The sequence below is a fragment of the Phyllostomus hastatus genome, unplaced genomic scaffold, assembly GCF_019186645.2.
Source record: "Phyllostomus hastatus isolate PE091 unplaced genomic scaffold, TTU_PhHast_1.1 phas_contig_133, whole genome shotgun sequence".
Taxonomy (NCBI): domain Eukaryota; kingdom Metazoa; phylum Chordata; class Mammalia; order Chiroptera; family Phyllostomidae; genus Phyllostomus; species Phyllostomus hastatus.
In genome coordinates this window covers 2015035-2028035 of record NW_025333577.1, presented here as the reverse complement: position 1 = coordinate 2028035, position 13001 = coordinate 2015035, and the positions used below count along the sequence as shown (strand labels likewise).

General features: G+C 39.2%; 1 pseudogene; it reads left to right on the top strand.

Annotated features, from left to right (window-relative positions):
* Nucleotides 1-1009: 1009 nt before the first annotated feature.
* LOC123826869 lies at nucleotides 1010-1954 on the top strand (annotated as a pseudogene).
* The last annotated feature ends 11047 nt before the right edge of the window (nucleotides 1955-13001 follow it).

Genomic DNA, 13001 nt, shown 5'->3' with positions numbered 1-13001 from the left:
TAGAGATCACATTAATGATGATTCTCCTAAATGAAATTAAAGTTAAAAAGTTTTCCTTAAACCGTTTGCATTTTTATGTCTAAGTTTTCCCTTTTAGAAAAAGCCTCATTTCCCAATTACGTTAAAATACTTACTCACTAATTTCAGAATATTTCCCATTGTTTTTATTAACAATATGGTTATGGAAAATTTAAGTATTGTAAGTATTGCACCTTTGTAAGTATTTTTGCTTTGATATAGTTCAGTACAAGTACTTAGTCCGAACTGATTTTCAAGGTACTTAAAATTTTATTGCTTCCTATAGATAGACAACAAACAATGAACTTTATATATTTGATCATAAATTTGCCTTAGAATTTTGATTGTTTTAATTACATTTTAAGATATTGTTAGATAGTTTTGTAAAATAGCTGCATTACCTAAAAGTAAACACTGTAACACATGATCAATTCATAAACATTTAGTCTTCATTTCTATCCCTCCAACCTAGATTGCCTCTTTATCTCTATATCATTCATCTTATGTGGATTTGAGTGTTAAAACAACTGAATTCACACATACAAATGTATCCATATTCACATTCATTCAGAATCATAAGGAATCCAAAAATAGTGGCATACTAGATAGTTGCTTGCCCATGTCTTATCTTTCATTTAATAAAATATATCCTAGAAAGAACTTCATACACATGCATAGAGAGGTTTTCCATTCAGTTTTTATAGATGTAGCGATATTATATTAATGGTGCATTATCTATTTAAAGTTCCTCTTTTAGTTTAATATTTGACTTGTTTCCAACATAGGACCCCTAATTATTGTTTCAAATCCATAAACCCTTATTCTTAATGTCCATTTGATTTGAAAAACGTACTATTTAAAGAATTTTTTAAATGTGTTAGATTTAGCATTAGGAATCGCTGGCAGAAGAAGTTAACACATTCTTGTTTCTTTATGTTTCTACCACATTTTGATTCCAAATTAAGATCAGTGTCTCCTAGATACTGATGTGATGGGCTCTGCCAACTTGGAAAAAGGATTTATCTTCCTCCTGCAGACTGGAGCTGGGATCCTGGGAAACTCCTCCCTCCTTTGTTTTTATAATTTCTCTTTGCTCACTGGACACAATTTGAGACCCATAAACTTGATTCTCAACCAGCTGGTCTTTGCCAACAACCTGGTTCTTTATTCTAAAGGGATACCTCACACGATGGCAGCTTTTGGGTTAAAATATTTCTTGGATGATGTGGGATGTAAACTTGTCTTCTATTTACACAGAGTGGCCAGAGGGGTGTCGCTTAGCACTGCCTGCCTCCTCAGTGGCTTCCAGGCCATTAAACTTTATTTCAGAACCTATAGGTGGATGGAGCATAAAACGAGATCTCCAAAGTGCATTGCTTTCTGCTGTTCCTTCTGCTGGATCCTGAATCTCTTAACACATGTCTTTATTCCCATGCTAATAGTTGGACCAAGAAACAGTAAAAATTTGAGTGTGAAAACACATTTTGGATATTGTCTTTCACTCAGGTCACACAGATTTATAGTCCTACTTCAGGGAGTTATATTATCTTCCTTTGATATTACATGTTTGGGTCTCATGATGTGGACTAGTGGCTCCATGGTCTTTTTCCTGATTAGGCACAAGTAGCGAGTCAAACACATTCACAACAACACATTTCCCCACAGATTGTCCCACGAAGTCAGAGCCACACGCATCATTCTGATCATGGTGAGCATGTTTGTCTCCTTTTACTCTCTCTCTTCCATTTCAACTCTTTACATTATTCTTAGTGTGTCACCAAGACAGTGGCTGGTGGACATTTCTGTGTTCCTGGACTCATGCTTTCCAACATTTAGTTCCTTTTTGCTTATTACCAGTAACATCCATAGCTCTCAACTCTTCTTTAATTTCTGGGCCAAAATTTCATGTAATGCTAATCTGGTTAAAAACCTATAACTCTTCTGACTTCTGCAGTTGGATGAATAATGAATTCAGTTTTTAAGAACTTTTAATGAATGTAGGTAATTATTAGGTGCTAATAATTCTGCTAGAAGTGTGTGTCACAATGGTGAATAAAACTAATTACGTTTCTGCTTTCCTAGAATTTGTAGCTTAAGCAGAAGTTGAAATTGTATACTCAATTATATCAAACTTACTTCATGTACTTATGCTTCTTTATAATGAATGGAAAGTCTTGGAAAAGTGTTGAGAGTGTACAAAGGTGCAAAGCATCAAATTTTGTGATAAAGATGGGTATTGTACTTATTTTTCATGTAGTTACCTGAAGAATTTATGATTTTTTAAAGCATACTTGTATCTAGTAGTTTTGGACACAGATTAATCACCTGAAAAGATCCCTTCAGTAGAAGCCACAAAAAGCTTTCAGAGATCTGATGAACCTCACCATGTCTGGTGTTGATATGGAGAATGATGGAGACTAGGATACAACATGAAGCAATAAATATACATGACAACTAGTTCAGACAGACACTATAGAACCAGCCAAGAACTCTACTTTTGTTTGTAAAAATAATGACAAGTCCAATTTAGGTTTAATCAATGGACAACATCAGCAGCTCTGATTACTATAAATTATTTTTGTAAATATTCTACTAAGTACATTATGTATATTATAAAGTTACATTTTTATAAATATCAGTTTATCTCTAAATTGTATTAGTTGGAACTAAAAAATAAATCACTTCAGTGTCAAGTCTGGTGAATTAATATCCCTGTACTATGCTCACATGATGGAAATTAATGTCAAAACTTTTGGTATAACTTAAATTACCCTTTCTTTTTCCCCACCACTGAATAAAATGCAACAGTATCTTTTTTGCAAATATCTGACTATTATTTCCTTGTCACTTAAGGCTGCTCAAGTTTTCCTGAGGCTTTTAATGTACCTATATAATTTTCATGCTAGATCAAATATTTTACAAAAGTGGTTTTTTATAGTTAGTTACATAACATCTTGAATTTTGATTCATTTCCTGGAATTATATAACCTTTTCTATTTTCCACTAAAATTATGAGCTCATGTAATTTTCTTAATCTGGAGCCGTCATGTCACTTTTTGTTCATAGTGCATCATAGTGGTCTTCTAAATCAAATATGCATCAGAATGAAAAGTAATGTTTATGAAACCCAGACTGTGGACTCCCAAGTCCAGTGTTTCTAATTGTGTTGGCCTGAGACAAGACACAAGAATTTGCATTTTTAACAAGTTCCTGAGAATGCTATGCTGCTGGTCCAGGGAGTCATTGTGTGAACCAATGACCTAATCTTTATTAAAGTTCACAAAATTTCTTTGAATTTTTGTGCCCAAAAGTATGCTTTATTACACCAGTGGTCCTGACCCAATCCTTTCCTTATTTACCATGAGGTAGGGAGTTGGTATCTTTCACATCACATTCACTTTAAATCTCTGTATGCAGCAAATGGAATTCACCAACAAAGCAACATCACCGAAAATGGTGGAGTGGGGAATTGGAAATTTTCATCCGGCAACAAAAACAAAGATTAAATTTGCAAAAAAGGTCAGAATCAACTATTCAAGAAATCTGAAATCTAATTAAAAAATTTACAATCACCCTGGCTGGTGTAGCTCAGTGGATTGAGCGTGGGCTGCGAACCAAAGTGTCGCAGGTTCGATTCCCAGCCAGGATACATGCCTGGGTTGCAGGCTATAACCCCCAGCAACTGCACATTGATGTTTCTCTCTCTCTCTCTCTATCTCCCTCCTTTCCCTCTCTAAAAATAAATAAATAAAATCTTTAAAAAAATTTACAATCACAGGGGAGTGTATAATGAAGAAAGAGCTGTCAAATTTTGGAAAAGCACATTGCAGCATATTAACTTACCTGCCCACTATCCCCAACTCCCCTCCACCTCATGGGGCTTGCTGGTTCCTGAAGGCACATTATGAACCTTGTTCTCACAGAACTATGGCTGTGATCCTCCCTGTAGGATCACCTTAGGGACATCCCTCTGTTTTGTCCACTTCACAATATTCCCACAGCTACTATGGCCTCCTGAGTGACATACGTCAAAAGCACTTAAAAGAAATATGCTAGCTGTTTCTTTGAACACATCTACAACTTTGCTAAGCCTTTAACTAGACTGACTGGGAACTAAAGAGTAAATGCTCAAGTCACTAAAATCACAAATCAAAGTGGGTCATTATTTCTGATCTGGCAGCAATAAATACAATTATAAGTCAACACTGTGATCAGTGTACTCCAATAAATTAGATAACCTAAATTCCTGAAACACATAAAATATCCAAACTACCTCAAGAAGTAGAAGATATGGACAGAACTACAACAAACAAATGCACTGAAACAGTAACAAAAACCTAGCAACAAAGAAAATACCATGCTGCACTGGTGAATTCTAACAAACATTTCTAGTAGAGATAACATGGAATTCTTCTCAAATTATTCTAAAAACTAAAAGACGATGGACAGGACACTTCTTAATTCATTCAATGAGGGCAAGAGACACTAAAGACAAGAAAATCACAAGAAAAAGAAACTCTAAAACAATATCCCTTATTAATAAAAATACAGAAATCACCAACAAAATGAACACCCAGAACTTAAACAATACATCGCATTAATAGAATGTTACCTTGTTCCAACCACATCTCATTCTTGAATAGAGCACCCCAAGTGGCAAACCCCTTGATTTCAGTGACAACTACATTCAATATGGTGATCATTGGGATATATATATACAAATACTGCATCATTATGTTGTATACCAGAAACCAATATAGTGTTATATGTCAAGTCTATCTCAATTTTAAAAGCATATATCTATAAACTGTTAGGTGCTGAATAAGATTGGTGAGTGAAATTCATGGAATGCACTTCTTGGCAAATAGGTCACAGAAAAGCCAAGTCTTTCTCATAAATTTTATCAAAAGGTGCGGGGGGTGTGATTATTTCCAGAACCAGTTTGAAAGAGTAGTGTGGAGGAGGAAAAAGGGGGTCTTTGCAGAGCTGAGGCCAAGGCTGGCATTCTGGCAGGTCATCTAGGATGCATTAGTGAGCTGGTTTCCACTTGGAAAACTGGAGCTCAATCCCACTGAGAACCTATTGGTCACCATATGGAATTGGCACAAATCATGGAAAGGAAATATTCTGTAGCATAAAGAAATGTGACATTTTTTTTAATCCCTTGTGACATCCATGGAACTGAGAATTATTGGTCTGGGGATGATGTACCACTGTGTGGAGAAACCCATTTATCAATCCTCTCTCCTGGACTGCATTAGAACTAACACTAAAACAGAGTCACTTAAATCAGGGACAATGTCAAGTTGTCCAAATCAGGCAGATCTGAGAAAATTAATCTTAACCTTTTTTATGTTGCAGGAATTTAGAGCTCTTCTCAAAAATGAGCAGAGGATGCCAGCTAATCCTCAAATGCTCATCCCATCTCTATGAATCAGGCACTCCAGGGGTTCTGGGACAAAAGGTCCAAGATCCACTGTGCATTCTTGGCACAGCTCATAAAAGAATTAAGACAAGCCAGCACAGAGTTTAAAGTGAAAGAGTTTGTTAGTGAAGCAGTGAGACAGAGATGCTACTCCACAGGCAGTGGGATTTACTTCTCTTATTGAGGCTCATTTAATTAATGGTTAGAGCATTCAATAAGGGGAAGGAAGCTTAAGGAATTTCCAGAAAAGGGATGGAGACTTCTCAGAAGACCACCATCGGCCATTTTGCATACTTGTATGGGATCTCTGTATCCTATCACGGTGAGGTGTGGTGTGTCCTTTGGTATACTAATATATTACCATGAACATATAATGAAGATAGGGGTTACCCCAAAATGAAAATTTGTCACTATGTTGAATCAAGCTAGCCTTCTTCCAGTTCTAAGCCATAACTCCCTTGGGGGTTGGTCTTACTATCTCCCTGATAGTCTGTGTAGCCCTTATGGGCTACAGCCATTTCACCACATACACTCTCTCAGCTGGACTTCATTGCTGACTCAGCTCTCTGGATCCTAATAGGGGAGACAACCACTTGGCTGAAAGCCAGCTTCTGCACTTATTCCAGAAAAACACCTTGGTCTGTGATCAACCTGGGACTCACTGATCCCACAGCCTTGAATTTTCCCAGCTTGTGAGTCAAAACCCTTGCAATTCACTCATCTTTTGGCTTTGTTTTACTCAGCATGCAGTTTGGATTTGACAACTGAATCCAGCTGTCTTGCAATTGTGAACACCGTTGTACATTGCCTTGTAAACACGACAGATCACTTCTCCTTTTAAAAAAATATATTTTATTGATTATGCTATTACAGTTGTCCCATTTACCCCCTTCACTCCCCTCTGCCCTGCACACCCCTCCCACCCACATTCCCCTTGCTTTAGTTCATGTCCATGGGTCATACATATAAGTTCTTTGGCTTCTACATTTCCTATACTATTCTTAACCTCCCCCTGTCTATTTTCTACCTACCATCTATTCTCTGTACCTTTTTCCCCCTCTCCCCCTCCCACTCCCCTATTGATAACCCTTCATGTAATCTCCATTTCTGTGTTTCTGTTCCTGTTCTAGTTGTTTGCTTATTTTGCTTTTGTTTTTGTTTTAGATGTGGCTGTTAATGATTGTGAGTTTGTTGTAATTTTACTGTTCATATTTTTTATCTTCTTTTCCTCAGATAAATCCCTTTAACATTTCATATAATAAGGGCTTGGTGATGATGAACTCCTTGAACTTGACCTTATCTGGGTAGCACTTTATCTGCCCTTCCATGCTAAATGGAAGCTTTACTGGATAGGGCAATCTTGGATATAGGTCCTTGATTTTCATGACTGGGAATACTTCTTTCCAGCCCCTTCTTGCCTGCAAGGTCTCTTTTGAGAAATCAGCTGACAGTCTGATGGGAACTCCTTCGTAGGTAACTGTCTCCTTTTCTCTTGCTGCTTCTAGGATTCTCTCCTTCATTTTAATCTTGGGTAATGTAATGATGATGTACCCTGGTGTGTTCCTCCTGTGGTCCAACTTTTTTGGAACTCTCCGAGCTTCCTGGACTTTCTGGAAGTCTATTTCCTTTGCCAGATTGGGGAAGTTCTCCATTATTTGTTCAAATATCTTTTCCACTTGTTGTTCTTTCTCTTCTCCTTCTGGCACCGCTATAATTTGGATGTTGGAACATTTAAAGATGTCCTGGAGGTTCCTAAGCCTCTCCTCATTTTTTTGAATTCTTGTTTCTTTCTGGTTGGAAGTTTCTTTCTTCCTTCTGGTCCACACCATTGATTTGAGTTCCAGTTTCCTTCACATCACTATTGGTTCCCTGTGCATTTTCCTTTATTTCACTTAGCATAGCCTTCATTTTTTCATGTAATTTGTGTCCAAATTCAACAAATTCTGTGAGCATCCTGATTACCAGTGTTTTGAACTGTGCATCTGATAGGCTGGCTATCTCTTCATCACTTAGTTGTATTTTTTCTGGAGCTTTGATCTGTTCTTTTGTTTGGGCCAAATTTTTTTTGTCTTGACGCACCTGTTACATAGTGAGGGGTGGAACTGTAGGTATTCACCAGGGCAGGGTAACCTACGTCACTGTGTTGTGATGCTGTATGTGGGAAGGGGTCTGAGAGAGAATAATGGCACTTGCTCCACTCTCTGCCATATTTCAGTCACTTCCCCTGCTTCCTACAAGCAAATTGGGCCCTTCTGGTGCTGATTCCCATGTGGGTGTGTTTGTGTACATTCTAGAACCCTATGGGTCTCTCCAACAAACTCTCCTGTGAGGCTGGGAGTTTCTCCTGCTGCCTCAATCCCCACATGTGTTTTCAGTTAGTGGTTTGAGGCTTTATTTACCCATGCTGGGGCCCTGGGTTGCACAGTCCATCTGGCTCCCTAGTTTTTTTCTCCCATTTTATCTACATGTGAATGTGGGACCACCTAGTCCACAATCCACCACCTTGCAGGGCCCACCTGCTGTTGCCTTCAGGCTTGCCTCCAGTCCTGGAGTCCTGTCCTCCCGGTGCCCATCTCCACCCCTCCTACTAGTCTGGATGAATGTGTCTTCTTTAACTCCTTGGTTGCTGGGCTTCCATACAGTTCAATTTTCTGTCAGTTCTGGTTATTTTTTGTTTTTAAATTGTTGTTGTCCTTCTTTCGGTTGTGTGAGGAGGCACAGTATGTCTACCTACAGCTCCATCTTGGCCAGAAGGCCCGATCGCTTCTCTTTGCAAAGACACTTCTGATGCAGGAACAAATTTATTGAAAGTGAATTTACTAATTAATGACTACAGTATTAGTGAGTAATGGAAAGGATCCCTAATACCCTTTCCAACATTCACTACTGTGACGTTTTGACTTTCATACCCTGATTTGGGTACAGGTTACGCAGAAGAGGGTAAGATAAAGCCGGTAATTAAACGCTGCCTGTTCCCGCCCCCAGTAGCTTCCTTCAGGTCCGACACTTGGTAGCCCTTCCCTCTCACTACAGCCAGTCAGAGCGTTCTGGCCTGCAGACAGCTATGAAATATGCCAATAACTTCATTTATTGGTGGTTACATCGAGTTCACCGACACAAAGGCTTCCTCCTGCACAGGTCTACAACAGGTACTTACACTGCGGACTCGGTTAAAATCCCACCAGCAGAAAGTATTGTGCTACCTCCTGAACTGGCGCTGGGGTGCAGCACTGCGCGGAACTCTCCCTCAGCTGTTGGCGGCAGCGCTCTACGCAGGCGCACTGTGCCGGCTAGTCTAGTGGGAGGCGAGGATAGCCCGCCCCACCCGCTGAGAGGGTGTCCTGATATGAGGCAGAGGTTGCTGAGGTCGGAGAGAGGATCCCAGAACCGGGCACCAGTTGCCTGGAAACTGCTAGTTTTCCTTTTACAAGGATTGTGCCCTGCTTCCAGGGCCCATGTGGCCCACATTAACTACGCTGTTTGTCCTCTGGCAGCTGGGCCGAGTGGTTGTGTTATGTCTTAAGTGTCATCCGCCTATGCCTGTCCGTGAATGTTCGGGCTTAGCCCTGCGTTCTCCAAACGGTCAGCTTGAGAACGCAGAGAACGTGAAAACGTCTGAGCTGCCCCTCAGTATAAACCTCATGTGGAGGTGCTCCACCGTTAATAACTAACGACGTCAGGGTGTAAACCTGAACATTTTGACACAGGTCCTTGGTGTTCTTTAGAACACCAGCTGTACTCTTCACTTCTGTCTAAATTTCTTGACGTTTCATCCTTGCTCTGTGCTCAGAAGGAGAAGAGAAAGAACAACAAGTGGTCGCCTGAATGGAGGGAGCAGAGGGGTGCCTTACATTGATCACTGGCTGTGAGCTTTGGCGACACCTCCCGTTCACTGCAGGACTTACAGGTAGAAAGCACTGAGGAATTCATGACTTGCAGTCCTGGCCTTCATGTTTCCTGAATCAGGTAAAGACTACTCATGAAGAACTTTAACACCAGCCTGCCTGATTGTTCTTCTTCGGTGAGGAATACACCCAGGTGTGTCCATAAACACCTATATGTGTGCATACCTGTACCTTCAGCCCTCAAAAGGCATGCCTGGGAAGAAGCCTGTGAAGACCCTAAGAGTGCTCTCCGGGCACATTTGGCCCAATGCTTCAGACATCCCACAAAACCGGGACATAGTCTGAAAGTGGGAGTCAGTCTGCACGCAAGTTCCCTTGGTCGCACAGATATTTCCTCTTATGGAAGTAGAGAACCAGAGCCCATTACAGGCACCCAGGTAGCTGTTACGAAAAAACTAGTGTATGTATCGGTTTGTGTACCTGAAATTTTCAAAATAATGATCATAACCGTCCCTATACTTCCTACTATTTATTTGAAAAAGTAACTTAAGTATCTTCAGGTAAGGGCTTTTCATTCCAACCATGGTGGACTAATGGACCTGATTTGCCTACTAACCACAAACGAATAAAAAACCTGACAAAATATATGCAATAATGGTTTTCAGATATTGGAAATAGCTCTGGGAAGTAAACCCTGAGAGCAAGGATTCAGGTGAGCACTATAGTCTCTTTATAAAATAACAGCTTTTGGATTCATTGCTTTTTCCTGTTGTTTACTTGTTTTCAACTTCATTGATTTAGGTGCTATTTTTGTAGTTTCTGCTGCTTGATTTAGGCTCATTTGCCATTCTTTCTTTAGTTGAGTAAGATAGAAGTCTCTCTGCCTTTCCAGCTTCCAAAACCTGAGCAATCATTGATATCTTTGACTAACTTATTTTGCTTTTCTAGAATTTTTTGATCAATGAATAAAAATTATTTACTCTTTTTCATCTGCATTTAATCATACAAAATAATTAACTTGAGATTCATCTTTGTTTCTGGTTTGACTCACAACACCCACCAGTGTAAATACATTGGGTAAATGTCTGGTATCCAATGCAGAATGCCTATACCCAAAAATACCCAGGAACACAAGACCTGTCAACATCAGAAATAAATCAAATGGGAACAAGCACAAATATAACAGATGATAATAGCTTACATTTGTTTGGGGTAGTATAGGGAGAAAAAGATAATTTTTAAAAAAATATTTTATCTATTTATTTTTAGAGGAAGGGGAAGGGAAGGAAAAAGAGGGGGAGAGAAACATCAATGTGTGTTTGCCTGTCATACACCACCCACTAGGGACAAGGCCCAAAACCCAGGCATGTGCCTCAACTGGGAATTGAACTGGGAACCCTTTGGTTAGCAAGCCTGCACTCAGTCCACTGAGCCACACCAGCCAGAAGAGAAAAAGAGAATTTAATAAAGATAAAAATATAAGATGTAAAAGCAGACCTAAATCAAATGTACAGAGACTTAAAGGAGCAAAATATCTAAACTATAAAATAAGCTGCATGGGATGATCAGCAGAAGACACAATACGGTGTTGGGAAAAGTAGGTTTACAGTTGTTTCAATGGAAAAAGACAAATAATGCAAATCAATAATACAATAATTATAATACAAGAATAAACTCTGTTTTGTGTACTCACAAGCCTAAGCCTACTTTTGCCCACACCTGTATGTAACAAAAGATGAGTTAATTTGAAGATGTAGCTATGGAAATTATGAGAATAGAACCACAGAGAAGGAGAGAGAGAAAAAAAACAGAGCATGAGTGACTTGTAGAAATATAAAAAATACACTGATTTGGAATACTAGGAGGAAAGGGGTATGAAAAAACTAATAGATAATGGCTGAAACATTTTCAAATTTGTTGGAAGTTAAAAGCTCAAGAAATCTCAATTAGAATAAAAGGAAGATATTATGCTAAGTAAAATAATATAGTCAGACAAAGGCAAATACCATATGATTCACTCATATGTGGAATCTAATGCACAAACTGAACATTCAAAATAGAAACACATTCATAGTTAGAGAGGAGGCTGAGAGCTCTGGTAGTAGGATTTGGGGGTGGAAGGATGGAGAAAAAAGAAAAAGGACTCATGGACATGGACAACAGTGTGGTGATTATAAAGGAGGGGAGAGAGTAAATGTGGGAAAGGGTATAAGGGGCATGAATGGCAATGAAAAAAAAAACAATAAAAAAGAATATATTGTTCACAAAGCCAAAAAAGAGAAAGAGAGAGAGAATAAAATGAAGAATGCCATGTCATAACTCCCCAAAATGAAATCCTTGACAACCCATATTTTGAAAACAAAAATCTTCTATTTTGAAGATTTACTATTTACTATTTACTATTTTGTAAATACAGCTGTCATTTGCTCAGCTACATTTTCTCATTTAACATTTCAGTGTTTGCTGTGTACCTGTCTTGCTATCCCTTTTTAACTCCCCTCCACCACAAATTTCCCAGGTTTTGCCCCATCTGTTGACAATCATTATATTTTAAGTGTTGAGGCCCTGGCTGGTGTGGCTCAATGGAATGAGTGCTGTCCAAGAAACTGGAAGGTCACTAGTTCGATTGCCAGTCAGGGTACATGCCTGGGTTGCGAGCCAGGTCCCCAGCTGGGGGCTTGCAAGAGGCACCCAATCATGTTTCTCTCTTTCTCTTTCTTCCTCCCTTCCCCTCTCTCTAACAAATAAATAAATGTATTTTAAGTGTTCAGAAATATAAACAATTCACAACTGTTTTTCAGAGAAAATCTCCAGTCCCCATGCAGACACTGTCAGTGCACTTACAGGTGACATGATAATCACTTCCCAAAAGGACAGGGTATTGTGACATTGAAATCCTTTACCTTGGTGATCAGTTGCTGAACAGGCTCAGATGCTACCCCTGTACCTACTTTTCTGAGAGCAAGTGACAAATGGGCAAGTAGCGATTCTTTTAAGAGAAGTAACATTCTTAGAATTTTATGTCAGAAAATTCAGAAAAAACTCAGTAAAATTTTTCTGATTTCTGGAGTTGGAGCACACATACATCTTATATATTTTGGGAAGATCTTTGCTGACAGAAACAGACCTGTCTCCAATCTTCTCCACCAGCCCTGACTCTGCTCATTATCCCTTCTCTCCTCCAGTTACACCCTCTTTGTAATCTTCTTTCCGTGTACACACCCTGAACCTAACACCCTTCACTCTTAACAATTTTGCACTGTAGCTATGTGAAGAGCAGTAAGATAATGTTCAGGGACTGAGCAGAGACCTTGTGTCTGAGTGACAGGTGCTGGTATGTGCATTTCTTATGGTGGGAAAGGTCTCCATCTTTCTTGAGCAGAGGCTGTCTACGTGATATTGTCATTTAGAGGAATGAAAGTCTCATTTGCTTTCTCATTTCAGGTATTTGAATCATGTATAAAAATATTCCTAAAGATTGTGATAAGATCAGACACTTTAAAAATGGCCCCTCAGTTCGTTGTGTTTTAAAATACTTTGCTCTTGTCATTCACCCCTCCAAATTTCCAAATTTGTCTCTTCCTCCATCCACTTACCTATAGTATTACAAGATTCGTATTCAATCAAAACATTTTGACCACAGACCCTGACTGACAGGCAAGTTCATCTACCTACCCTCGAGAGCAGGATGTGCTTAAGTGAATCCTCCCTGT